The 26,750-nt window shown below is 46.4% G+C and overlaps 3 pseudogenes across 6 annotated transcripts; all 3 read right to left on the minus strand.

Annotated features, from left to right (window-relative positions):
- Positions 1 to 595: 595 nt before the first annotated feature.
- LOC149331854 (iris pseudogene) lies at positions 596 to 5,706 on the minus strand (annotated as a pseudogene). Its single transcript, XR_016285118.1, has 2 exons — positions 4,660 to 5,706; positions 596 to 2,831 (listed from the first exon to the last, which is right to left on the minus strand). The product of XR_016285118.1 is annotated as an iris pseudogene (transcript).
- A 2,485-nt stretch (positions 5,707 to 8,191) lies between these two features.
- On the minus strand, positions 8,192 to 21,225 carry LOC149331855 (iris pseudogene; annotated as a pseudogene). Of its 4 annotated transcripts, none has more exons than XR_016285116.1 (2): positions 21,087 to 21,225; positions 8,192 to 9,505 (listed from the first exon to the last, which is right to left on the minus strand). The product of XR_016285116.1 is annotated as an iris pseudogene, transcript variant X4 (transcript). The 4 variants fall into 4 exon arrangements; XR_016285114.1 differs by lacking the exon at positions 21,087 to 21,225 and adding an exon at positions 12,987 to 13,300; XR_016285115.1 differs by lacking the exon at positions 21,087 to 21,225 and adding an exon at positions 12,932 to 13,300.
- LOC149331856 (iris pseudogene) lies at positions 15,913 to 21,227 on the minus strand (annotated as a pseudogene). Its single transcript, XR_016285117.1, has 2 exons — positions 21,087 to 21,227; positions 15,913 to 17,197 (listed from the first exon to the last, which is right to left on the minus strand). The product of XR_016285117.1 is annotated as an iris pseudogene (transcript).
- Positions 21,228 to 26,750: the final 5,523 nt, after the last annotated feature.

The following is a 26,750-nucleotide window of genomic DNA, read 5'->3' on the forward strand; positions in this document are numbered from 1 at the left end:
ACTGACTGCTAAACTCTTATCCTTCAGTTTAGGGGGAAGATATTATTGTGAAATTGAAGGCCGTCAACATCGAAGGTAAGCCCAGTTTTCAAGTATTTTTATCGGCAATGTGATACAAGTATCGAATATCAAAAATGAGCATTTGAAAGCGCGTTTAGTTGGCTTTCCCGCGTTGCACATTCATGACGTGGTGTTACTTGATTTCTTGTGCAGCAAATACAGACGCGTATTTTATGATGTAGAAACCGTTAACGTGACGACAGCAACGCTACTACGTGCAGCGACAGAATTTTTTTAAACATGCAGCGTGAGAAAGCCACCTGAGCGAGTTTTGCATTGTGCAACTTTGACGTTCGATATTTTTTGAACCACATTGCTGCTTAAAAAAATTTGAAAGACGGACTCTGTTTCCATGTTGACGGCCTTCGAGTATGCAATATAACACCACAACAGTATAACGCCAATGCCTCGCTGATGCACTGCTGCGAATTCCAGAGCATCTGTCCTGGATTCCCGGAAACCAAAACTCTGCGCGCTTAATCTATTACTCTAGCTCGGTACCCCGAGCTTCCTCCCTCCGAGTTTCCTTTTGTTCCCGAGTTTCTTTACGGACTACAGACTCACGAGCTGTCACTCTAACTCGCCGGCAAAGGATCGGGCTTAAACAGAGCGGCAACGGCTGATAAGTTGCCAAAGTTCCTCCCGCGTAGCAGCGAGAGTTAAGCTTTATGACAAAAAAAAAACGCGTCTCTGGTTTCAGCCATCCTCTGGTGCCAAAAACTGTCGCCAGATGTCCCATAGGACATATTGTAACCATCCTCTGGTGCCAAAAAGTGTCGCCAGATGTCACATAGGAAATATATAAGAAAATCAGGCTTCGCCCACACCATGAAAGTGTCGCGGGTATAATCACAATTTTAATATATTAAGTGAGGCCCTTGGAAAATTGGGATTTTGCCACCCGAAGGTGAAAAGAAGTGAGAGCGGGAATACCTACTACAGCGACCCACAGCCGGAGGAGCGGGCCTGGGGATACTTCTCTGACCTCCCCTGGGAGGCCGCGGGTAGGGATGGGATTTCGGAATGGGATATAGGGATGGGGTTGTGGGAATTCGGAGGGAATGCGGTCAGCGGGAATTTTTTTTCAAATTTCTGATTCCTTCGAGCTCTTTTACCTGGCATCCGTAGAGGGAGAACGCTCAAATTTCAACCGATAGTTCGGCCCTCAGCCTCCAAGCCTACTTCCATGCGCAGAGAACGTTGCCAGAAGCTCAGACCCTCCAATACAGGCTAACTTAACAGGAGATCGACCGAGATCCCCTCCCCCAAGCCAGGTTCTGCCACCCCGACCGTCCAACAGTCTAAGATCGCAGAGTTTTCTCATTACCCGTTCGGTGCTTCGGCTCTTACTCCAAGGTACTAACTCGCAGCGGGAACCCTTTCACGGTTTCCGCGGCTTCACAATACCGGTGTTTGTCACTGATATAGGTTGTGAGACTCCTACCTCCAGACTCCAATGGCCTGGAGGACATTCAATACCGGTAGTACCGAAAAATTGCGCCGCGCGGGCTTTTTCTTTTGTTTCATGCAAAAAAAGGCAATCCTCCCAGTTCCGCATGCGATATCAGCGCGACGCGAGGCTCCAACACTCAAAATTCAAAACTACTACATCATTCCGTTCACAGATCGCGAACTGACCCCATACACAGTAAGACGTCTGTTCCAGAAAAACGAACGAGAAACATGAAAGGCCGGTCTACGATAAATTGACAACTAAAGTTCAGCAGCGTGGCTTGCTGGAGCACCAGGACCATAGCGTAAGCAGGATCTACTTCTTTGCCCTCTTCGTCAACTTCCAGAACGGCTTTGTGGAACAAGCCCCTTGCAAAAAGATTCGCCACCTCGCTGATGCCAGAAAGGTCAGCCTCCGGGTTGAACAAGTCCTTGATTCCTATACGCTGCAAGGTCACCTTGAAATCAACAGCCTGCTCCAATTTGAACTTGGGTAGATACAGGAAGACGGCGCCTCGATAGCAGAGGTCGTTCAATAGACGACCGAGTTTGGGAGTCGTTAAACGCTCTTCAAGCGTGGAGAGTCCGTCGCTTTCATTCGGTAGAATCACAACCATCGAAATGGAGCTACCCACGTATGGTATCTCCACAGCCCTGACGTTGAGGTCATCGCAGCTGGCAGTTTTATACTCGCCCATCTGGGTCATCATGAAGACTTGCTTAATGCCCCTCGATCCGAAGAAACAGGAACGAATCGTCTTTGTCGGCTTGAACTGTGACTCCCAGAAGCTTTTAATGTGGACGGCATTGACGAGGATCATTGTGGTCAAGGCATCTACGCTACCCCGAGATAGAAAACCTTGTATCTTCGATTCGGTCACTTCCTGGATCCAGAAATTGATTCGCCGACGAACATTCTCGAAGTCTTCGGTGAAGTCGACGGCCTCGACAGCGGCTCTGTGCGTGTCCCAGATGAAGGAGCTGTAAGAGTCCAGAACAGGAAACGCCTGCTCACAGTAAATCTGGTTCACGGAAAGCACCTTATGTTCGTCGGTGACATTGGGGGACTTGCAGAAAAAATCGTCGAAGTGACGGTAGAAACGGCAACTGTCCTGCGACCGCAAAACTGCGGAAAGCTCCGTTGCAGTCTTTCCTCGCGCTCCGGCAAGCGCCATCGAGAGCGCAGAGTAGATGCTGAGCGGTGAGTAGATGATGTTTCCACAGCGGTTGCTTTGCGAGACGAGCTCCTTGTACAGGTTTACAGAGAAGTCCAGGAATGGGTTATCAAGGTGGGCTGCGGCCATAGCTGCTGTTTATACCTGCAGTGAAGGAGAAAACATTTGGACATTTGCTTCAGTTGAATATTGACTAAAATTTTGTTATTTCTCTTTTCCCATAGGTATTTCGCCGGAGAAAGGTCACAGGAATAATAGCACTAGTCAGCAGCAATTCATTGCACATTCATCACCCGCACCAGTGGTTAAGAACACGACAACCAGTGATTAACGCTTAGCTTTTTTGGGGGGAAGTAATTGCATGAACTAAGAACGAAAACCACGCAAAGGACGATACACAGGGAAGAAGTAGACAGGACGAGCGCGGACTTGCAACTGTTTATTGAAACATCTTCCTTCGATCACCAACCTTACGCATGCGCAACAAGCAAACTATCTTATCGAGTTCAGGAACTTCAGTTCCTTCTTGTACAGATGAACCGAAGCCTCGCTTACACACTTATCAGGCCCATATCTATCAATCTGCCAGGCTTCGATGACCTGGCTTCGAGGCTTCGGCACAGGCAGCATAAAAGAGGGGCGCAGGCACCCATGATTAAGCCAACTCGCTTGAAAGTCAGTCCACGTGGACTACATTTATCGTTCTCTGCGCCTTTTATATGTTCAGCTCCAGGCCCCTTAATAGCGATGACCGGGGCAATTCGATACTGCATAATGTCGTACATAGCATGGTATACCTTTATTGTCCGTGCCCCCTGAGGACCCAAGTAGCGCACGTAATCGAGCCAACATTAGGAATGTATTGGCAAAGCTGGTCGTATACAAAGGACTAGGGTGAAACCATCCCTCTTCAATATTGGTCCGATTACGTGTGCTACTTGGGGAGACTACTATAGGTATCAAATGAACTGTGAAAAGCTGACCGCATCGACAAAAGTTAGTTTACGCCATCAGCCTGCCTTCATCAGAGACAGGCGCGCTGATCAAGATTGCTGTAGATTTGCTTCTGTTTTCTTTGACGTTCCTTTTCTCGCTTCCCCCCTGGATTGCCGCATTCATGTACTTTCGGCCGATCGCAGCTTGTATAGCGCGGCTTTGCTGGCGGCCGCGGCTATAGCCCGCGCGGTGAAAGGGGTTAGATAGCAGAACTGTTATCGCCGTACCGCCTGCAGTGATGTGGCGCTCCAGTGGAAAAACGATAAAATGAGCTTCAAAGAAAAAAATCTAAACAGTGGCAACCGGAAGAGCGCGCCTTTGACTGATGGCGACAAGCAGACAGCATAAAACGGACCTTTGGCGACGCGTTCTGCTGTTCGTGTTTCATTTGACGGTATAGTACTTTAGCTCAACACAAAGAAAACGAAGCTAAGTTGCTGTTCTGTCTTCTACACTTGTAGCAAGTGATCGCCATGTGCGTCTGTGTCCTTATTTTGGCACTCATCTAACTGCGATTCGCAAGCGCGCGAAACGTAAAACGCACCGCGCGAGATGTGAACAAATTGCTTCACGGAGCGCCCTAGCACGTAAAGAGCATGCAGACAGCGAGGGTCTGGGAGACCCATCGTATACAGATTTGATGCTCGCCTTAACATCGACCGGTGAGGGCAATTAAAGACCGCGTAAAGCGCGTAAGACCGGTTGATAGCGGACAGCATGGAAATTAAAGCGCTGTCCGTACACGTATTTGCCCAAAGAGCGTCTTTAGATGCCTTTACACGCTGCCTCTCTTTACGTGTTGTTTCATGTTCTTTACTGAAAGTGCAGCAATCGGCCCAAGTACCTACCATCGTCAGATAACGCTTCATACAGCACTGTCGATGTAAGAACTAACAAAACTACCATCGTCAGATAAAGCTTCATACAGCACTGTCGATGTAAGAACTAGCAAAACGGCAAATCAAAAGAAACCTACCGGAACGGGTCTCCCAGTGCGATGAGAGGATGTCTTTTCCTCAGAGAGCCAGAAGCCTGAGCAGGGCCTGTTACCGTTGCAGCCGCCTTCGGATGTGTATCCGGTCTGGACGTACTCACACCCAACGCTTCTAGTTAGAGTAGCAACCGCGCGACCATGCAGTCGTGAAACCACGCGGCTTCGATTTCCGTCAGTCGTTGCTGCACCGGCGAGGGACACAGCCGACGAATGTATGCGTAACTTCTGAGATGGCGTTAGTGCTTCAGTAATGCGTCCAAAGTTTACAGAACGATTGATTGCTCGAAAACTAAGGCACCCTTCCAAAAGCATTTTTTACGCGTACGTTGCCACGTCACTGGCGCTGGTCATGTGATTTCCGGCGGGTTGGCGTACATACAGTCATTCGCTGTATTTCCGAATATTGATACTGCACACTAAAATTGGTATCAAGCTGTCACGGGAGCGTGAACCTATGGGCTATAGTTTGTGCGGCGAATCTGAACAACACACTTGACAGCAATGAGAACACAAGATTTGTCATGCGCGGTGATGGTCTGCTTTTCCAAATCTACTAGCTTATCTATTCCCGTTCATATCATCCTCTTTGGATCGCAGCGCTTCAAGGTGATGCTATTTTGCTGTATTTTATCAAGTTATTCAGCAGTTCATTGTGCGTGCTCGAAGATTTCCAGCCTTCTGCGACCCCCAGGCAATGCTTATTTAACAAAAAGATAGGTCCGCAAACCATCAGGAGCACTCATTTAATCCACATAAGTTTCATACTAGATGGAATCAATGAGTCAGCAAACAAAAGTGAGGACAATATTTGATGAGTCCAAAAAATGTTTTCATGCTTGGCGTAAGTAGACAAGCCATCTTTCCTTAGCGCCACACGAGATGCAGCGGACGGCGTGGGCAAACAACCCTTTGGACAGGCCCTAAAACGGACGAGCGCTCCCCAGTAACATCGTTTCGGTAAAGCGATCACCGGGCGATTGCTCCGTTCGTTTCCCTGCCCAGAACCTGAAGTCCGGCGGCAGAGGGGGACGAATCTTCACGTGTACCTGCCGCAAGCGACGAGGAGACCGTGCGGGAGCTAATTCATGGCTGAGTATTTGACAAATTAACAAAATTAGATAGCATCCTAAGGCGCAGTGCAAAAGGCAAAGTGCAACAATTCATAAATAGATACGCATAACGTGTTACAATATATGAAAGAAGCCAACAGCCACAGTAACCAAGGGGCACAGGGGATTTTTTTTAAATATTTATTTATTTTGTGGTGTTGATCAATTAGAATATTACTGAATATGTTATCGCTTAAAGCTAATTGATTCGAAAAGCAGAAGAAAAAACAACCACATGCCGCCGGTGGCATCCGAACCCACGACCTCCGAATTACGCGTCCGGTGCTCTACCTCTGAGCTACGGCGACGGCTGTCAAATCTTCTGCTTTCGGGGGTATTTATGTTTACAAGTAACCGAACCTAGGCAGTGTTCATCAGCGCCACCCACGTTCATAAGCGGCGGACGTAGAACGTCCTGAGTTACCGCAGGTGTGACGTAGAACGTCATCGAACGGAGAGGGTGGAAGCTGCGTGAGAACCCTCTTATGCTTCCTATGGCGTCAAGGCTGCCAGAACCGAGGCCCTCGCTAAGCAATTAAGCAAACAAGGGAAGGGGAATGAGGGGCTCGTTATAAATATGAAAGAAGCCAACAGCCACAGTAACCAAGGGGCACAGGGGATTTTCTTTTTAAATATTTATTTATTTTGTGGTGTTGATCAATTAGAATATTACTGAATATGTTATCGCTTAAAGCTAATTGATTAGAAAAGCAGAAGAAAAAACAACCACATGCCGCCGGTGGGATCCGAACCCACGACCTCCGAATTACGCATCCGGTGCTCTACCTCTGAGCTACGGCGACGGCTGTCAAATCTTCTGCTTTCGGGGGTATTTATGTCTACAAGTAACCGAACCTAGAGAGTGTTCATCAGCGCCACCCACGTTCATAAGCGGCGGACGTAGAACGTCCTGAGTTACCGCAGGTGTGACGTAGAACGTCATCGAACGGAGAGGGTGGAAGCTGCGTGAGAACCCTCTTATGCTTCCTATGGCGTCAAGGCTGCCAGAACCGAGGCCCTCGCTAAGCAATTAAGCAAACAAGGGAAGGGGAATGAGGGGCTCGTTATAAATATGAAAGAAGCCAACAGCCACAGTAACCAAGGGGCACAGGGGATTTTCTTTTTAAATATTTATTTATTTTGTGGTGTTGATCAATTAGAATATTACTGAATATGTTATCGCTTAAAGCTAATTGATTAGAAAAGCAGAAGAAAAAACAACCACATGCCGCCGGTGGGATCCGAACCCACGACCTCCGAATTACGCATCCGGTGCTCTACCTCTGAGCTACGGCGACGGCTGTCAAATCTTCTGCTTTCGGGGGTATTTATGTCTACAAGTAACCGAACCTAGAGAGTGTTCATCAGCGCCACCCACGTTCATAAGCGGCGGACGTAGAACGTCCTGAGTTACCGCAGGTGTGACGTAGAACGTCATCGAACGGAGAGGGTGGAAGCTGCGTGAGAACCCTCTTATGCTTCCCATGGCGTCAAGGCTGCCAGAACCGAGGCCCTCGCTAAGCAATTAAGCAAACAAGGGAAGGGGAATGAGGGGCTCGTTATAAATATGAAAGAAGCCAACAGCCACAGTAACCAAGGGGCACAGGGGATTTTCTTTTTAAATATTTATTTATTTTGTGGTGTTGATCAATTAGAATATTACTGAATATGTTATCGCTTAAAGCTAATTGATTAGAAAAGCAGAAGAAAAAACAACCACATGCCGCCGGTGGGATCCGAACCCATGACCTCCGAATTACGCATCCGGTGCTCTACCTCTGAGCTACGGCGACGGCTGTCAAATCTTCTGCTTTCGGGGGTATTTATGTCTACAAGTAACCGAACCTAGAGAGTGTTCATCAGCGCCACCCACGTTCATAAGCGGCGGACGTAGAACGTCCTGGTTCGTTTTCATAGCATCGCTCAGAGTGGTTCGGGCCACCACTGGAATTAAGACAGCTGACCAGACATTTTTTATTCATAACCACTTCCGCTCTCTCGGCTTTTCACACCAAGCTAACCAAGGAATGCCATAAAAAGACCAGCCTCTGGATCCGGCCTTTGATAAGGCCCATCACCCCGTGATCAACAGAAAAGTTTGGTTTGGTTTATGGGGTTTAAAGTCCCAAAGCGACTCAGACTATGAGAGAAGCCGTAGTGAAGGGCTCCGGAAATTTCGACCACCTGGGGTTCTTGAACGTGCACTGACATCGCACAGTACACGGGCGTCTAGAATTTCTCCTCCAAAGAAATTCTGCCGCCGCGGCCGGGATATCGAACGCGCGTCTTTTGGGTCAGCAGCCGAGCACCATAACCACTGAGCCACCGCGGCAGCAAAAGTTGATACAGCATAAAAGAGCTGTCGCACTCACTTCATGCCAAACTAAACGAATCGGAAACAGGGATTTCTGCGATAATTAGCGTTTTATTGAGATTTTCATTGCTGACACGTTGAATATAACTATAACATACCGCACGCGTTTATCCATTGTGCGTTCCAAACACTATAGGGAGGCAGCACTCCAATCACACTCCATGTTCACCAAAATATATCCTGCGCACAAAATCTGTTTACAGTACGCGGACAGAGCCCATGAAAAGTACGACATCCGGATCATGGCTACAAATGAGAAACATAAATGGATGGTCGACTAGAAATTTACGATGAATCACCGGCGCAGGGGCTGAACCAAACATCACAACAGTAGCAGTAGCGGCGGCCGCTTCGGTGCCTTCTTCATTCACTTCCACAAAAGCCTTGTGCACTACATCGGTAGGCACCAGATTTCCTACTTCACTGATGCCCGAAAGGTCAGCGTTTGGTGCGAAGAACTCGTTGATTCCCATGGCTTGCAATGCCGACCTGAGGAAGACTGTCTGTTCAAATCTGAACTTGGGTAGGTACAGCTCTACGTTGGATAGACTGTGGAGGTATCCTAAGATGCTTTTAAGTCGAGGGGCTGTTAGTCGTTCTTCAAGCTTGGACAGTCCTTCAACATCGTTGGGCAAAAGTACAACCATGGAAGTCTTGCCGCCTTGGTACGGTATCTCCAGGGCAGTTACGTCGAGTTCAAATGATCCGCTCATCTTGTAAGTGCCCTTCTGGTACATCATTTCGACTTGTGTTTTGTTCTTCGCGTCAAGATGGAAATCAGAACGACGTGTCAACCTGGCGTTGAATTGTGATTTCCAGAGGCCTTTGAAGTAGATCGCATTTACGAGTATCAAAGTGGTCAGGTCGTCTATGCACCCTTTAGGCATAAGGTCTGAGATCTTTGATTGGGTGGCTTTCTCGACCCAGGCGTTTACCTGCTTTCGAACACTTTCGTAGTTGTTCCTGAAGTCGACAGACACGATCGTTGCTTCGTAATTGTCGTTAAGAAGCGACAAGTAGCTGTCTAGGACCGGATAAGTCTGTTCGCAGTACATGCGGTTTGCGATGTGGAGCCTCACGTCTTGAGCGTAGCCGGGAAGTTTTGAGAAAAAACCGGAAAAATGGTTGTGCACGGTGTTGCTGTCCATCCGAAGAACTGCGGACAGTTCCTCGGCAGTTGTGCCACGCGCTCCGCTCAAGGCCATTGATAAAGCAGCTGATATGCTGAATGGCGAATAGAAAATGTTCCCATGCCGGTTGCTTTGTGATAGAAGATGCTTGTACAGGTCTACGGAGAAGCTCAGGATGGAGTCAGCGAGTGGGTTGCCAGCCATCCTTGCAGTTTCTGTAAAAAAAATGCCGTCATTGTTGTTAATGAGGTGGTTCTGGTAGCAAGCAAAGTTCTCTGATTTCTTTGACAACTTTGTGAAATGAAACGATTTATTTATTTATTTATTTATTACAATACCTTCAGGGCCCCAGTGGGGCGTTACAGAAGGGAGTGGATAAAAAAGTAAAAACAATGCAGCAAATGAAAACAAAAAGTAAATGGAAAATATAATGTAATACAGCAAGGAATGAAAAAACGTAAGCTTGAACAAAATACAAATCAGATTACGTAAGAAAACAGCCTAGAACATCGGGAGAACCTAGATAACGTAGCAAAGCGGTCTAGTTGTTATTGATCCACGGGATAAATCACCGTAGCAAAAATATTGGTGGAGGTTTAACATTGCTAAGCACGAAATATTCTGCGAAAAGTGTTTTTTTTTTTGCTGGAGGACACCACCGCCACGTATCTGAAAGCACGATTGAGGTGTCCACTGAGCCAGGGAGTATGCGTTTTTGCATTCATCAAAATCAGCGGTCTTCAACGCTGTCAACGTCTACGGCAACGCCAATGAACCCAGCGAACGCAGGCGGCCTATTGCTGTAGCGGCGAGTTTCTGCCAAAACGTTGTCAACGCAAATGCAAGCAACGCACCTCACTCTTTCACTACGTCTACGTAGCTCAAAGCGCGATTGAGGTGTCCACTGACCCTTGGAGCAAGTTATGAGCGTTTCCATTCCTTACGTGACTTTTGCGCAGAAATAGAAGTTTATGAGGATGACGACATGCAATGCACAGTGGCAGTTTAACACCAGGAGTGATTGGTTACGGCAATGGCATAGTACTCTCATGCAGTGGCCAGCGAGGCTTATCTCTTCGCGCCGTCGTGTGTTCGAAACAATGCCACGGCAATATTTTTATTTCTGCAGACATCTGAGAGAGCCACCGCGGTGGCTAATGGTTATGGTGCTGGCCCGGAAGAGGCGGGTTCGATCGGAGGCGAAATGCTAGAGGCCGGTGTGCTGTGCGTTGTCAGTGCACATTAAAGAACCCCAGGCAGTCGAAATTACCCGGAGCCCTCCACTACGGTGTCTCTCATAGCCTGAGTCGCTTTTGGGACGTTAAAACCCATAAACCCCAAATATCAACCAGTTATCTGAGAGGCTTCAGACAAACATCGCTTCCTTCAGGATTTCTAGTGAAGCAGCGCTTTGGCACTGAAACAAGTAACGCGGGCCTATTGATGAGAACGCCGCGCTATGTGTCATCGTCTTCATTTAGTGTCTGTTTCAATGCGATAATATTGGAAGCTTTATGGGAAGAAAATGGGTCCACGGTTATAAAATAGCCAATTGGCTGGATGAAAGTGACATCACCAGACCGAATAATTCCCATTGGCTGGGGCGAGGTGACGTCTCCAGACCGAATAATTCTTATTGGCTGAAGGCAAGTGACGTCAACTGACGGGAAATGACATCACTTATGGCAAATGCAGTAATAGATTCTAACCCTGTCGTACTGCCAACACATAATCAAAGCAGGTGTCCCTGTGAGTTTTTTTTGTCTGCTCCCTGCAGTGCACAATACCACGATCAATTTAATAGACACGATATGGGCTTTTATGCTTCGCATTTGGTGACGCTAGTTGAGGGACATACGCCGCTAGCCCCCCGGAGAAAGACGTACGAAAAATTTTACATAATATTAATGTTGATAATGATAATAATGAGAAGGTCCGAGCATTGGCTGCGACAGGTTCTAAAATACTGAGGCGCGAACTTGCACTGTTACAAATTCGCGTTTCAAAAGTTCATCATTTATATTTGCGAGGAACAACGCACTGCCTCTTCCGTCCCGACGCCTCAGAAACGAATATTTCAGATAACAAACACTTTGCCTTGCTTCTTAGGACTGCGACATCTGTGTTTAGGAGCTAAAAGTTTAAGGCGGATGGACTTGGTAGCAGCTTCTTAAAAGCGAACGTAACCTATAAGTTTATAGGTGTAGGTGATGAGCACTGCGCTCTCACATGTGATTATACTCCGTTGACTCTTTCTCCTTGGTACTAAACAAGTACACGTACAGTCTTTATCAAAAGTGTACAGCCCAAGGAGTCTGCTTCTGAGCCCTGCAGCGCGGCTCCTCTTGCATACTCGGGGGTCCAAATCTCACGAGGGCGGGAGGAACTTAAGTCCTTAACGCTCCCAAGCTTGCGACTGCCAGATGTGTAAGAGCCCAGTTACAGGGCTTGGAAGCAAACCCTTTGGGCTGTATATTTCTGACAAAGACTGTACATTATTGATGCGCATTCACAAACGTGTTTGTAGACTCCCTATGTTCTTAGCAGCTTGTGCTACTGCTGCCTGAAATGTTAGTACTAGACAGTGAGACGAATGCATCCTTAATTCCAATACAAAAGTGTGACGACGAGAAGCGTGCAGTATTTCAGAATTGCTCTGCTGTTCTTCCCAAAACTACTTGGTCTATGTTCGAAATATCTTTTCAAACTGCGCACGCAAACGTGGAAGGAACTGTTCGTTAGTAAGGCGCAAGCTTGGAAGTGTTGCGAATTCGTCCAGCTGTTTTATCATGTCGTCGTGCTTACATACGTTATCTGGTAATTAGTAGCAATGTGATTCGAGTTTTGAGCAGTGGTGCGTTTACAAGACAAAATACAAAAATACAAGACGCTGCATATGAGGCATGCTGTAGATTCCGGCAGAGAAAGTATCTTCCTTCTATGATAATGGCGTAATTAAGTTAGCTTCCATGGTAAAACAGCGCGGAAAAAACACAAGGACGGAACAAACACGACAACACGAGCGAGTTTGTTCCGTCCTTGTGTTTTTTCCGCGCTGTTTTACCATGGATAGTAATAACCAACTTGCCCACCTTTCTGTACTTCTAAAAGTTAGCTTCAACTCGAGCAATCGGTTATGGATCCTGCTCAGACTACTCATCGGTGACAGTCACTGTAGTCCTCCGTCTTCGCAGTGCTTCAGATCCTGACTGTGAGCGCCGAAATATTTAGTCGTGAAACTACAGCCCATTGACATGCTTATACAAATAAAAACGATTGTCTAATATGTATACTTTCATGCATATTTTCGTCAGCATTCCTTTTTATGTTTACAATCGTATAAACCTCTTCCGTAATCACTACCTAGTGCTACAAGGCAGCAAAGAGGGAAAAAATGATATACATCGCAATTCATTCCCTCTTATTGCAAGCAGATCTTGCTTGTAGTCAATTAAAAAATTTGGAGTAGCAATGATCGGCTTCAGAGAAGGGCACTAGCAGTTTGTTTTCATAACTGATGTATGTGGTCACCAAAATGCGCGAATTATACGGGACGAAGGAAGATCGAAGAGCGCGAATAAAGTCGCAGTAGCTGTCAAACCGCACGTTTCTTTGATTAGAATGTGAAAAATCAACTTTACCGGAATACACGATAAAGTAAAGCTCAGAACGACGCAGGTGAAGAAAAACATATACAAGCCTGAAAGAGGTCACCACGACGATGGCGAGATATCCTGCTGTACGACCAGCGTCACGAAATCAAAACCAGACTGGGCGCTATCTGCCAACCTGACCGTTCTTGAACGCTTCGAAAACAAGCGAGCGTAGGCATCACCCCGCTTTCCCAGCCAGCAGCAACGCCAGGCAAGGCAGCTCCGTCATCCGTCGCACGTGTTGAGATACCATGTGCAAGCAGGGGTTTTATGCGCATGACGTCAGGCCACAAACAGCGTCTTCGTTATTCCGGCCGAGGTGAAAAAAAAAGCGACAACTGCTGTCAAAACAACGCCCGACGCAGACGGCGCGGCTCGAGCCTACGTTGTCGGCGTTGCCTTCGCTTGCGTCACTCGAGCGGCAAGAACAACGGCACTAGCGACGCCTATCAGAGGCCGCCAGAACCAACTACCGTGACCCGACACACCCACACCGACGCTCTCCAGCAGGAAACCGGATTCCCGCTTGCCATTGAGTCGTGAAGGTTCCCTAGGGGTTTCAATACGCGCTGTTTTTGAATCGAATTGTACTGAAGACGACCTCATTGTTTGACTTCGGTGAATACCATCAACTACTTTGTGGGTTACCGGTAGGGCCACTAAGATGCTTGTGTGTAAGGGCTGAGGAACAGAGTTTGTTTAGCCTTTCTTTAATGCCCTGCAACAGGTTATTTGGAATTCGGATAACGCCCACTATCGTGAGATGTGTGCTTTCAGGCTCCTGAAACTGGCTACAGTTGCGCCAAAGAGCGTTTCATAACTGAAAGTATTCGGAATGAGACTGAGATTGGACAACGTAAGTATAACACGTACGCTATGGCATAAGGGGTTTAACATGCTAAAGATGCACTTGAGCTATGAGGGACTCCGTGGTGGGGGGATCTAAATCAATTTCAGCCACTGTATGTTTCTTTAACGTGCACAAACATTGCACGGGCAGTTTTGAAAAGTGCAGGTGCTGCGGCTGAGATGCGATCCCTCGTCCTTGGGCTCAGCAGTCAAGCGCCAATGCCGCTTTGGAGGATGATTGGACGTCCTGTCTTAATTAAGGGTGTTATCTGGGAAGGAGAAGTAAATGTCGTTCGTGGTAGTCTGTGCGTTTGTCGTCCCAGCCTACTGGACATTAAAACTCCCACGGACGTCCTGCGGATGTCCTGAACGCCCGCACTACGACCATAGGAGTTCCAGTGCCCATTGGGAGGCTATAAGGTGGAATAGATGTTCGGTCTAGGTGATTACAATCCGAAGGATAGCATTCATTCGATACTCTTTACACTTGTTCGAAAGCGCAGACCTTTACAGACCACGGAACAGAAACAAAACAATATTTGAAATTGATCCAGTGCCGCTCCTCTCCGCACCACCCAATGTAGCTTTGCCCAGAAGCATATCTGTACCAGGGGGCTTGTGTGGAACAAAATGGCACCCAAAGGGCTTTAAGAGTCACTTAATTGTGATGTAATGAAACCACCTCATTGATTTCAACGAAACTGTGAAGGTTACAACTTTTGTCACACCAAGGGCTTAGGCCGAAGTTGAAGGAGAATCGTTCAAAAATGTAAAAGTCAACTAATACTGCACTAGTACAAACACCGTCTACGGCTTCTCACAGCTCAGAATTACACGCGAACATTACATCACACATCACATTAGATCAAAATTACATCACACACGTCAGCATGCCACAGGAATTTTATGTGTTGTCATTCAGAATTGATTACGACGCTTGTATAAACATATGACGCTTCTTTGTGAAGTAACCAGTGATGCGATGGACACAAGCGTTCCTCTGGCCTGGTGTTTGCTTTTTTGGGCGAAATTCTTGGGAAATGGGCTTTTACTCTACCTTAAGCAGACGAAAACACCTTGCGTCATGGAGCTCTTTGGCCATAGATCCCCGTGCACCATAAAAATGCAACATCATCATCCCCGTAATTTTAAATTCAACCACTGCCACTTCTACCCGCACCACTCAACACAGCTTCGTCCTCAGGCACATCTGCTGAAGAGAACCTGTTTCCTTTTATTTGTACAGCAAAATGATACCTCCAAGGATTAAGAGTGATGTAACATTGACAAAAAGAAATCCCTTTGCTGATATCCAAGAAATTGCGAAAAAAAAACCTTATGTCCGACCAAAAGCTTGGGTAGGCGTTAAAGTATAACCACTTAGAAATCTGCGAATACTGCAGTAATGCAAGCACCGCCTCTGGCTTCTCACAGCTTAGAGCTGCATGCAAAAAAAGAGCAGAAAAGAACGGCACCTGGATCATATCTGCGCATGAGGTGCATAAAAGGGTGATCAACGATTAATTCGGTACTGAAGCAGCAACTGGAAAAAGCGCGTTACGTGGGCATCTTCAATATCATCATCGTCATCAGCCTGACTATGACCACTGCAGGACAAAGCTCTCTCCCATATCTCTTTAAATAACCCTACCCTGTGCGGGCTGCGGGCCCCCTATCTCAGCAAACTTGTTAATCACATCCACCCACCCAGCCTTCTGCCGCCCCCTGCTACGCTTGCCTTCTCTTAGAATCCACTCCGTCGCCATGAAGGACCAGCGGTTATCTTGCCTTCAAATTACATGCCCTGGACACGCCCAATTCTTTCGCTTGATTTCCATTAGGATGTCATTAACCAGTGTTTGATCCCTAACCCGTCGTCTGCCTGTCTCTTAAAGTTACCTCTATCATTGTTTTTCATAGCTGTCCCTCATTTTTATTCCATAACTTCAGTAATTACTCAACACAAACGCACAATGAATTCAGTTGTAACACAGCCATCCTTTGTTCTAGATTTAATTCCTTACACCATGAATGTCTTTAGCCCAACGGTCATTACAGTCATGCTGGTCTTCAAAACACGGAGGAAAGTACGCCAACTATAATTCATGCTCTACAAGGAATCAGTCTTCAGAATCAGTCTTTATTTGCTTATACATTTTGTAAGGACAGCATATCATGCAGGAGGAGGTCCCGAAGTCAAAGACTGTATTGGGACTTTAATTCATGCTCTACGAAGAATTTTATGTTTGCTGCTTTCGTTTACAGTTCGCGGATGGAGCCCATGAAAAGTACGACTTCCGGGTCATGGCTGCGGATGAGAAACATGAACGGATGGTCGACTACAAATTTATGAGTCATCATCGGCATAACTGCGCAGCGACACATCATAACAACAGCAGTAGCGGCCGCCGCTTCTGTGCCTTCTTCGTTTACTTCTACAAAAGCCTTATGCACAACATCGGTCGCCACCAGATTTCCTGCCTCGCTGATTGCTGAGAGGTCAGCTTTGTGGGAGAAGAAGTCCTTGATTCCCATGGCTTGCAAGGTCTTCTTAAGACCGATTGCATGTTCCAGTTTAAACTTTGGAAGATACAGCTCGACATCAGACTGACTACGGAGCATGTTGAAAAGGTTTTTAAGCTTCAGGTCTGTCAGTCGCTCTTCCAGCTTCGCCAATCCTTCTATGTCGTTGGGCAGAAGCACGACCATTGAGGTCTTGCCACCTTGGTAAGGTATTTCCAGAGCAGTGATATCGAGGTCATCGCAGCTGGCCATCTTAAAACTGCTCTTCTGGTACATCGTATCAACTTGTTTCTTGTTCTTCGTGTCGAGGTGGAAATCTGAATTACGTGTTGCCCTGGTGTTGAACTGTGATTTCCAAAGTCCTTTGAAGTAAATTGCATTTACGAGGATCAAGGTGGTGAGGGCGTCTACACTCCCGCTTGGCAAGAGGTTTTTGATCTTTGATTCGGTGGTTTTCTCGACCCAGGCGTTTACCTGCTCTCGAACACTCTCAGAGTTGTTCCTGAAGTCAACGGACTCGATCGTGGCTTCGTAACTGTCCTTAAGCAGCGACAAGTAACTCTCAAGGACCGGATAAGTCTGCTCGCAGTACATGCGGTTGGCGACGTGTAGCTTCACGTCTTCAGCGTAGCCAGGAAGCTTTGAGAAGAAGCCGGAAAATTGGGTGTGTATGGCGTCGCTGTCCACCTGAAGAATCTCGGACAGTTCCTTGGCGGTGTTACTTCGCGCGCCGCCCAGGGCCATTGACAGAGCAGCCGATATGCTGAACGGCGAACAGAAGATGTTCCCATGCTGGCTGTTTTCTGATACAAGCTGCTGGTACAAGTCTACGGAGAAGCCGAGGACGGAGTCGCCGAGCGGGTTGGCGGCCATTTTAGCAGTCTGTAAAGAAGTGAAATTGTAACATATGTTAGTGAATAACGCACTGCTGTTTTAAAGTGAATCCGAGCACTCGTTGGAGTGGCCCACCACTAAAGAATTGCACCTGATAATCGAGCTTTTGTCAAGGCATTTGGACGAGGCTCATAATGTAGCTTTGAAATGAAAAGCGGATGAAAAATAACTGATAAACCAAGAGACGGAGTGTCCACGTGATAATACGCGACGTGATAATACAAGAGTTGTACCGAAGTGCAAAGACAGCTAGACTTCTACTGCTGGATGTGGAACATCAGGCAGGAAAGTTCATGCCGCAAACATTAACTAAGTGTGCTCTCGTAGACCCGTCTGCTGCCAAGAAATTTTGCCGGTTGAACTTAGTGGCGGCTTTGAGAAAGGCCTTGAATATTTAAAGGCGTCTTTTCGATTTACAGGCGCGAGGCGACTGGCCCTGCGTTGCCATATGCAACTGAACAGGGCTGAAGATTTGAGTAAGAGCCGAATGGATGCAACTCTTAAAGACAGACATCAATGTACCGATCGTGCGCGATTTGATTTCTTCTTTGCTGATTACATTGCTGCTATTTGACCTATTCGCAGTCCTAAATGCACGTAAAACAGAAAAGCTAATGAAATTGCTTGGAGTAGTCTGCACCCTCTCGGCTAACTGTTTCTTCTATTCGTGCGGAACGCGTTATGGTGCATTTCAGTCGGCGATCCGGAGCAGTTTTCCAAATCCGAGAAATAGCACGACGCCGACTGACCATACTGTTCCGGTTCAATCAGGTCTCATGATCTGAATCTAATTATCCGATTGAAGCATGTGCTTTGGTTTCGACGAAAAAAGAAACTTGCTCCAGATCGCCAGTTGTAGTGAACGTGGCATAAAAACGGAATTGGCGTGAGGAAAACTTATACGTGCGTGAAATGCAAGATTCAAGGCGTGAATTCGGGAGTGCCGAAGTATACATCACCACTAGAGTACTATTCAAGACACCCCAGAGGAATGTGACCGTGTTTGCTCCAGCACTGGTGCTTGACCAACCTATATATGCAGTGTCGAAAGAATTCAACAGATGGAGTTTGAGTTAACAGCCGGTGAATTGTCAAAGAGTGGCGTCTATGTACCAGAAAATATAAGTTGTGGTATGGCTCATCCCTTGGGAACGACCAGAAATTCTCGCTGACAACAACCCGAGAGAAGCGGAACTCACATGTACGACATCTATACTGCATGGACGATGTACATTCCTTATGAACGGGATGGAATCTTAAGGGAACCAACGGACTACCTTGAGGAAATCCGGCCACAAAGAAATGAAGTGAAATTATGCATCCCCTGTCTTGAAAATAATCTGCCATTGCGTTGATGCCACCTGATGCTTATGAGACATCGCAATGAGTTTGATGATTACTTGGGCAGTCATAAAAATTGACATAATTTTCTTTGTTTTCACAGAAGGACATGGATTATCTTACACCTTGAGCTTGGCGCATGATAGCTTTAGATGCTTATGCGCCACTAAATCAACACAACATAATTGTAGAAGAATTTACTCTCTTCTCTTTCCCCGGTGTACACTCCTTTTGATACAGGTAGCTTTGGTGGAACTTCGGTAGAGATGTTGAGAATGGCGGGTGATGAATAGATCTACGAGCTGAGGCGCGTTTGAAATGTTTCAGAAAACTCCTGTGCGTATATAGCCTCAAAATTTAAATGTAACATAGTTAAAACTTTAACCAAATTTAGGATATGAATGATGGTGCGAAATGAATGCGGAGTGCATGGATTGGTTCCTGCGCGCAGAAATTGATTTTTTGTAATATTAGATCATACTGCTAGGTTTTAAGCGACACCTTTTTCTCAATATACATGTTATTAATGAGCAAATAAACATAGGAGTACGTGCTATGTTTTTTATGTAAAACCTGCTTTCTGAGCTCAGTTTACTCTAAGCTGAAAAAGGCTGTACAGGAAGCCGCGGTCCTTCCATTTGGCTAATATTTGTACGAAACAGGAACTTTTGGTTGAATAAAGCCTATGCCATGAAAGTGTACGGATAGTGTTCGTTTGTGAGAAGGAAAACTACAAAAACATGAGGTAATGTTGGACATGCGGGTGCCACCTATTCGCGAGGTACTCACTGTTCGAGCCAGCTTATATTACGGCTGCATATTCAGGCAGCTCCAGTATGAAAGGAAACAATCGGCTCGAATAAAATCACAAATTTTGTGGTTATTTCATCACTAAGGGAGAAAATCACTTTTGGATATTATGCGTCAAGAAGGAAGCATATATATAAAAAAAGCAAATTGTCTATTTGTCACTTTGGTTGAATGCACACAATGCGTTGCCTTTCTTACTAGAGGTACCTGTACCATGCATATCATTCCAATGCACACGATAGGCAGTTCGCGATAAATTGTACCGGCGCCGTCCGGACATGGCAGCACTTTGGGCCGGAAATAAGGACACGTGCGACACTGAGCCTGTTTAGGCGCAATGCAAATAATCTCCGTTCCTTCACGCAGCTGCGCACACCGAATCGTCACCGGACGGTATGACGGGCGCAGCTATAACCTATTCCGTTACGCGTGACTGAACATAGAGCCCAGAGTATAGCTCATGTGAACAATATGCGTGGTACATGTAGTGAATCACTGTACCGCCATCCATGCACGTTTTGAAAGCGTGTCATGCGAAGGATAGCTTTTGTTTACCACCCAATGGGCACTAAAACACCACTGGACATCATCAGGACGTTTGGGACGTCCTGTGGACGTCGAGTGAAGTGGCACTGACAGAACATGCTTCCAGGAATTTGTTACAGCAACTTCGGAGAGACATCCCAGCTACCCGATCTTTACATCATACGTTATGCATCTATAGTCAACACGGGTTTTGTGAAGTGTGTGGCACTCACTATGAACCCCACAAAGAGCCGCTATTGTCTACTGCCCTGTTTAGTCCCATCCTGATTCTACCATTGCCTGTACGTCGTCACACCAAGATACTGGAACGCGGCTGCATCAGTTTCTGCGTTCCAAACAGAGCACGAACTGAAGATCCAGATTATTAAAAAACATCAGCGCTTCGAGCTACTGTCGGACGTTCGGTTTTCCAGAAAATTTGAAAGACAGAAAGGAAATAGTTGACTCTTTCGGTTCCCCCGCCGGAATCGGTCTCAGGACTTTCACAACTCCCCGTACATTTCAGCCTCATTCTAATGTTACCAGGAGAGGCTAGCAAAGCGGATAAGTGAGAGCACCCGAGATAAGTGAGAAGTCGTGCAGATTTCGAGAATGGCAAAAATTAAGCCTCCGAGTTAAGTCTAGCTACCCGACACAGATACCGCCGAATTAAAATAAAGCGCGAGGAACACTTGTCGGACGTATAGGCAGTGGTCATAAACGACGATCGGGGTGCAAGCCAGCCGCTTTTTTCGAGGAGATACACCACATACGATGAACACTCATGTTGGGAATGGGTTACCAGAAGGAACGGGGTACTATGAGATTAGCAGAAGAAAAAAAAAGAGATAGGCGCAGTCCAGTACGCGGCTGACGAGTCTGTTCACCGAATATAGCATCTTTCACGAAGCTCCCGTTGAAGAAAGTTCCTGCGTTTTGTCCCCCCTGACGGGTACTTGCACGCGCTATTTCAAGAACTGAAGCCGATAAACAAAAGTGAGTTTCGCGTTTACATGGGGTCGCCGGCCGCGATGAAGAACACACCGGACAAACATTGCTCAAGTCATCCTCTCTGCTTTTTCTTAGCAACTAAATCCTCCCTTCTATTCATAACAAACATGCAAGGCATGCGAACCCCACAGTGTCGCTTCATCTTAAGCTGCGTCTTAACTACTAGGGAAAATCATCAAAAGCAACGTACCTCTCGGCAGTGGATTCTAAAACGCCGGCAAAAGATGTCCCGTACGAGCAGCGCCCAGTCGGAGCTAGTGATGTTGAGGGCGGTGAAAGTCGGTCGATGACAAGTGACAGCGGACTCCTACGCACACGTGTCAAAAAGGAGGGGTCTCTTTCCTTTTATCAAGTACGTCCACCCTTGATCGATCTAGGACATTATATTAGTCGGCTTCGACTTCCGCTGCGAAGAATACGTGACCGCCGAGTGCTGATATGATTCTCGGCTGCAACAGTTATCTTTTCAAGTCAGTTGCACTCGCAGATTGTTTCACTGTCGCGTGGAAATTCACAATGGAGCCGTGGAAAACAACGGCACACAGCGCAGTAGAGGAACAGCGTTTACGTACAGAGTTTATAGACAGACGGCTAGGGAACGACAACGCCCCCTAGGGACAAGGTGTACCTAACGTGTTTTTCAGTTTTAAGGCTGCTTGACGCACGCGTTCCCTAGGAGTTGTCTTGTTTCTAAGCGCGTGTTTTGTCAGCTCCGAAAGATCCCTGTTGGCGATTTTCACTGATGCCGTCGTTGCTTAGCGCCGGTTGTACTACACTGTATCTATTTTACTGAAATAGCGCGTACAAATGTATTCTCTGCGCATTAGCTTTCTTTTTAGTTTACGTTTCGGCGCCATTTATTAGTGTTATTTTGAAGCAACTCCCCCAGAAGTATGTGCTCAGTGCCTGTGCCATTCGGTCGGTGACAGCGAGGTTGCGGGATCGTATCCCGACAACGGCGGGTGCATCAAGGTAGTGGTAAATCCCGAAAGCGCCCATCTGCTGCACAACGCCAGTTCGCGTGAAAGAGCCTCAGATGGTCAAAATTTGTCTCGAGCCCTCATCTACAGCCGTTCTTTCTCTTTTCCAAATTTCACTCCCTTTTTCCTCTCTTTTCACACATGGCGCGATTGAGGTGTCCACCCTGAATGACAAGGTTATAGCGCCTTTACTTTTTCATGTGCATTCCACCAACCCCTATTTTCACAAACACAGTGGCGCCATCACGTGGCAGTGCAGCGAGCCAGTGGAAAAAATAATCGGTGGCAGCGGAACCTCGTCGTCTGCTTCGTAGCGCGCATCGCTCGCAAGTATTTGCGGAAGTTATCATCATTTTCTGGGCATAACAAAGTTCACAAGCGCTGGTGCGCGTACGTTTGGACGATAATGGGGCAGTAAGTCATCATTCTTGAGATAACAGTAATTGTAAGCGATGCGTTTTTACTCCGCGCGTTTCTTTGTGTTTTCTAGTTTATATATATGCTGCTCACTCGCACTGTTAATGTCTCTGTATTCTTTTTCCATTGTGTCGCAGAATCATGAATAGCTGCAGCATGTTACAAACACAACCAATGAAACAAATAAAGATGAAATAGAAAATTGTTAGAAACAATTTTGGGCACACTTCGACTCTAGCGACGCAAACAGACGGCAACTTTGGGAACACCAGGTTGAGAGGACAGATAAAGAGGAATGGTCGCAGGATGCCCATCGAAACAAGCGGCATTCCATAGATTGTCTCGCCCATAGATTGCGCTATCTGGAAACTCATTTTTCGTGTGGCGTTTGCTGTCGCTATAAGGGTCATTCTGGGTGCACTAAATAAACTGATGGAAAATGAAGGCTAATATGTTTCTAATCTGTGTGTATCAGTGTCATACTGGGTAGAGTTGCCAATTTCAGCCGCGCATTACTTTTAGCGGGCAAGAGTGCGCTAGCAAAGGAGTCAAATTTAGGGCTAGGAATGGAACATCACGCCATTGTATTTTCTTGAGAAGACAGAGGTCAGATAATCAATTTTCTGACTACTTCTCAAGTTCCTTATCGCCCCCATTAGGAAGTGTTTTTTTTTTGTTCTACGAACAGGTATGAAGCGAAAGAATCAGCTTTAACGAAGTAATAAGGAATGACTGAAGGTGGCTTACGTTTTCGTAGGGAACGAATGCTGATATTACTTTGAGGAAAAGGACCTCCTATTAACAACCTTGGTACTCTGGTAGACCCTAGAGAGTTTCTCTGATCACCAGTGACTGTCTGTGATTTGTTCAGACTGAACAAGAACTTCCAACTGATGTGAGATTCTGTGAGAGCCTGAGTGATAAGCATTTCGCACTGAATGTCCCCAGCCTGTCTGCCTCCTTTAGTCTTTTCTGTCCTTCTAGCGGTCATGAATTATTTGACGTTGCATTACGGACTAAATGAAAGCCGGTGAAACCACGTGAAAGGAAGGTTAAAACTGGCGAATACACTACTCAGTATCAACAGCAATAGCAGCTGGCAGTCGTAACTATACCGCAGTCGCAATTAGCAATTATACTTGTACATTATACCCCTCGAGTTCAAATTCATACTTTGACAGCAAGAAGAGGGGCGTTAGAAATCGCGCCAAAAAGAATACATTTAAACTGCCATTTTTTTCTTGCACTCATCAGCCATTGCAGTAATCAGGTGAGCCACAGTATGCCGACAATCGGAGCTAAATGCAGCTCACGGTTAATAATTAAGTATGTGGTCAATAGCCCCTCCATTTAAACGCTAATTCTAAACTTGAAGAAAACGAATATGTGAGGCCGTTTTTGTGTTTAGTTCATACTGTTCATCTGGATGCGTTGGCTTGATGCCGGAACACATTTTTTTTCGTTTTTGTTCACACCTGCTTAGCGGGAAGCGGCTGTGCAGTATATATATACAGGGTGCCCCAGCTAAATGTAACCACGCTTTTAAAAAAGACGAAGTGCCCTAGCCCAGTGAGGCCAACTGAGGGTTGTTGCCAGTCGCGTGTCCTAGTCTGCGGTATTTTTTTATTATGCAAACGTGATTAATTAGCAGAGACTAATTAGCTAACTTTTGAATTATTGCCTTCAGGAAGAAAGTGTCAATGCAGGAGTTCTAGATCCCATAAAAAAATAACCGATTGCCGCGTTTGCAGCCAAGTTCCACTGATACAGCTTCTTTTATTTGACTTAAAAGAAAGCCCGCGAAATACAAAAAGAACCACGTGATAGGGAAGCAGTTTCACAGCTCCCAAACGACCGGCCAAGCAACGACATTCGCTTATCTTTGCAACGCTGTCCCGAACGGAGTTCGGCGTTTTGCGATGGTTGCATGGATGGGTGGGTGGGTGGGTGGATGGACGGACGGACGGAGCCTTTTCAAGTATTGATATAGTCCTACACTATGCTTCTTTTCCACCCAATTAATCAAATTTTTACCTTCCGCGTCCTGTCTGTCCTGTGTGACATCGGGCTGCACTTCTTGGCACTACAGCATAGCTGAAGCTCTGGACACGTTTTTTTTGTTCTCTTAAATCTGAATTGTCGCTGGTACATGGGAGAATCTTTCACAAAAGCACGGCTGTTGTTGCTCTGTTGAAGCCCATCTCTCTGGCGCCGAGGAGTGACAGCTTGTGTGTCGGTACTGCGTGGGAAACTCAGAACCAAAGGGTCGCATTACGTTGTAGGGCTGGAATAGCAGATTACGCGCACATATTTAGTAGCGAGAGCTACACTACGCCAGCTCTTCAAACCTTCAGCGTGGCACCCCTTGAGCTCCGTGGCGGCGCCGTGGCCTTGAGCCGGTTGGTCACGTGGTGCGGAGCGGCTGCTGCTGCCGGCGGCGCGGCGCGCCGGCGAAACCGAGCTGCAACAGCTGTGCGCATGCGCCGTGTTGAGTGTGTGTAGGGGGACGGAGTGGAGAGGGTGAGGGGGAGAGGAGTCGCAGCTGTGTAAGTAGGCGGCTTGGCGGACGCTATTCTAGTTCACTATAGCGGACGCCGTCGCTTCGGCGGATGCGGTTGTTGTGACACGCGTCTTTTCTTTCGTTAATTCTTTCCTCACATAATTCAGCTCTCTTCTGTCTGCACGTGGCAGCGAGTGCGGCTCAGCCCGAGCCATTGGGAAGGCCCGTGCACTTTCCCTTTCATCCTTCCTACAGTCGCAACAACAGCTGTCGCGTCACTTTAGGTTTAACCAGAGCTAGACCACAGCCATTTTTTTCGTTCTCCTGAATCCCGGGTGGTTGTTATGAGTTCGAAGCAGTGCATCAGCATGGGGCTGGTGTTATATTGAGGTGTTGCTATAGAGCGAAATTGAAAGCCGTCAAAATTGAATGGGAGCCTAACTGTTTTTACCGAAGTTGTTATTCAAGACATTGAACGTAAAAATATTGCATTCCAAACTCGTTGAATTGGGTTTAGAAAGTGGCATGTTTGTAAAATGTTGTCGCTACGTGTGGTATCCTCGCCGAAATCGCAGTAGCCACTTCTACGTCATAAAATACACAAGCCAGTAATTGTTGCACAAGAAATTAAGTAAAAACACGGGACAGCCAACTCAATGGGTCTTCAAATGTGTTTTTTTGACGTTCAGTATTTCGGATCAAGCTGCCGATAAAGAATGTTCGAAAACTGGCCTCACATTCCATGTTGAAGGCCTGCAATTTTGCAATATAGTCATGCTGCATAAAATCATAGAGTTCACTACTGAGCTAATCATCTATTTTTGAGCTCTGTGAAGTACGCATTGTCTGCCTTGTTGCACAATCTACCTGCGAAGAGTAAACCACCGTGTCCCTGAAAGCTTTTTAAATAAAAATCCACAAAGGATAAAAAATAAATTTTTTTTGTGAGGTCTAAGTTGGAATATGCGTCGGTATGGTGGTAGCCTATCTGAAACGAGGATACTAAAAATTGGAGCTTTTCAAAGAAACCTGCAAGATTTATGTATGGGAAAGATAAAGGACTTTTGTCTCCTTTGTTTCTGCAATAAAATTGTATTCCAAAGTTGGAAATACGTCTCAAAATAAGTTTACTTGTAAGCTTCATAATTGTGTCAAAGGAATGATCTCACAAAACCACCCAAACCACACAAGTGATACTGCATGATATACCTCGGTTCGGTTTAAAGAAAAAAGTGCTATAAAAAAATGTTTTCCCTGAAAACTTTTATGAAATGAGTTGCCACCAATCGTTTTTAGGTGCAACGACTTCTTAAAAGAACTGGAATGAGTTTTTGACTGGCGAAGGAGGTGGCCATCGAGGTGCATTTTTTATTTAGTGCCTCAATTTTCGTTCTTTGCTTAAAAAATTAAGGGTGCACATCCTCTTCGTATTTAAAGTGTATTTTTTCTTGTTGCTGCAATGCTCCTTTTGCTAGGGCCAAAGCAATGTTTCAAGGAAGGCAAAATAAATAATAAATATGCATAATAGCCTTACCGGTGCTCTGTAGGCACCCCGGCAAAAGAGTGTGTAGGATTAAAAAACAGGCCCTTTGCTGATTAATTTAGTTGACGCGCATTTTTTGCTTGCTGCTACGAAAAAGCGGCCCCATCCACTCCATGATCACGTATCGTAAAACATTCGAAAGCCTTGAGCCCTTAGCAAATTGCCCGACTAAACCTCGATTAGAACTGCGTTGCAAACACTCTTCAAAACCGGCGTCCCGGCGAAATCTGAAGCCGCTAGGGAAATACTGGGAAGAATAAGGACACGCGAGGAATCAATACTTTCGCTGAGGAATTCCAGTGTTAGGGAGTCTTGGGGACCGGTCATGGGTACGTGCGCTCTCTAGGGGTCGTCGCCCCAGACGTTGTTGTTGCCTGCTGCTGGCGTGTCGCAAGAGGGCGCAACAATCGTTCA

The sequence above is a fragment of the Amblyomma mixtum genome, chromosome 8 (assembly GCF_055824585.1).
Source record: "Amblyomma mixtum isolate Tamu chromosome 8, ASM5582458v1, whole genome shotgun sequence".
NCBI classification, from domain to species: Eukaryota; Metazoa; Arthropoda; class Arachnida; order Ixodida; family Ixodidae; genus Amblyomma; species Amblyomma mixtum.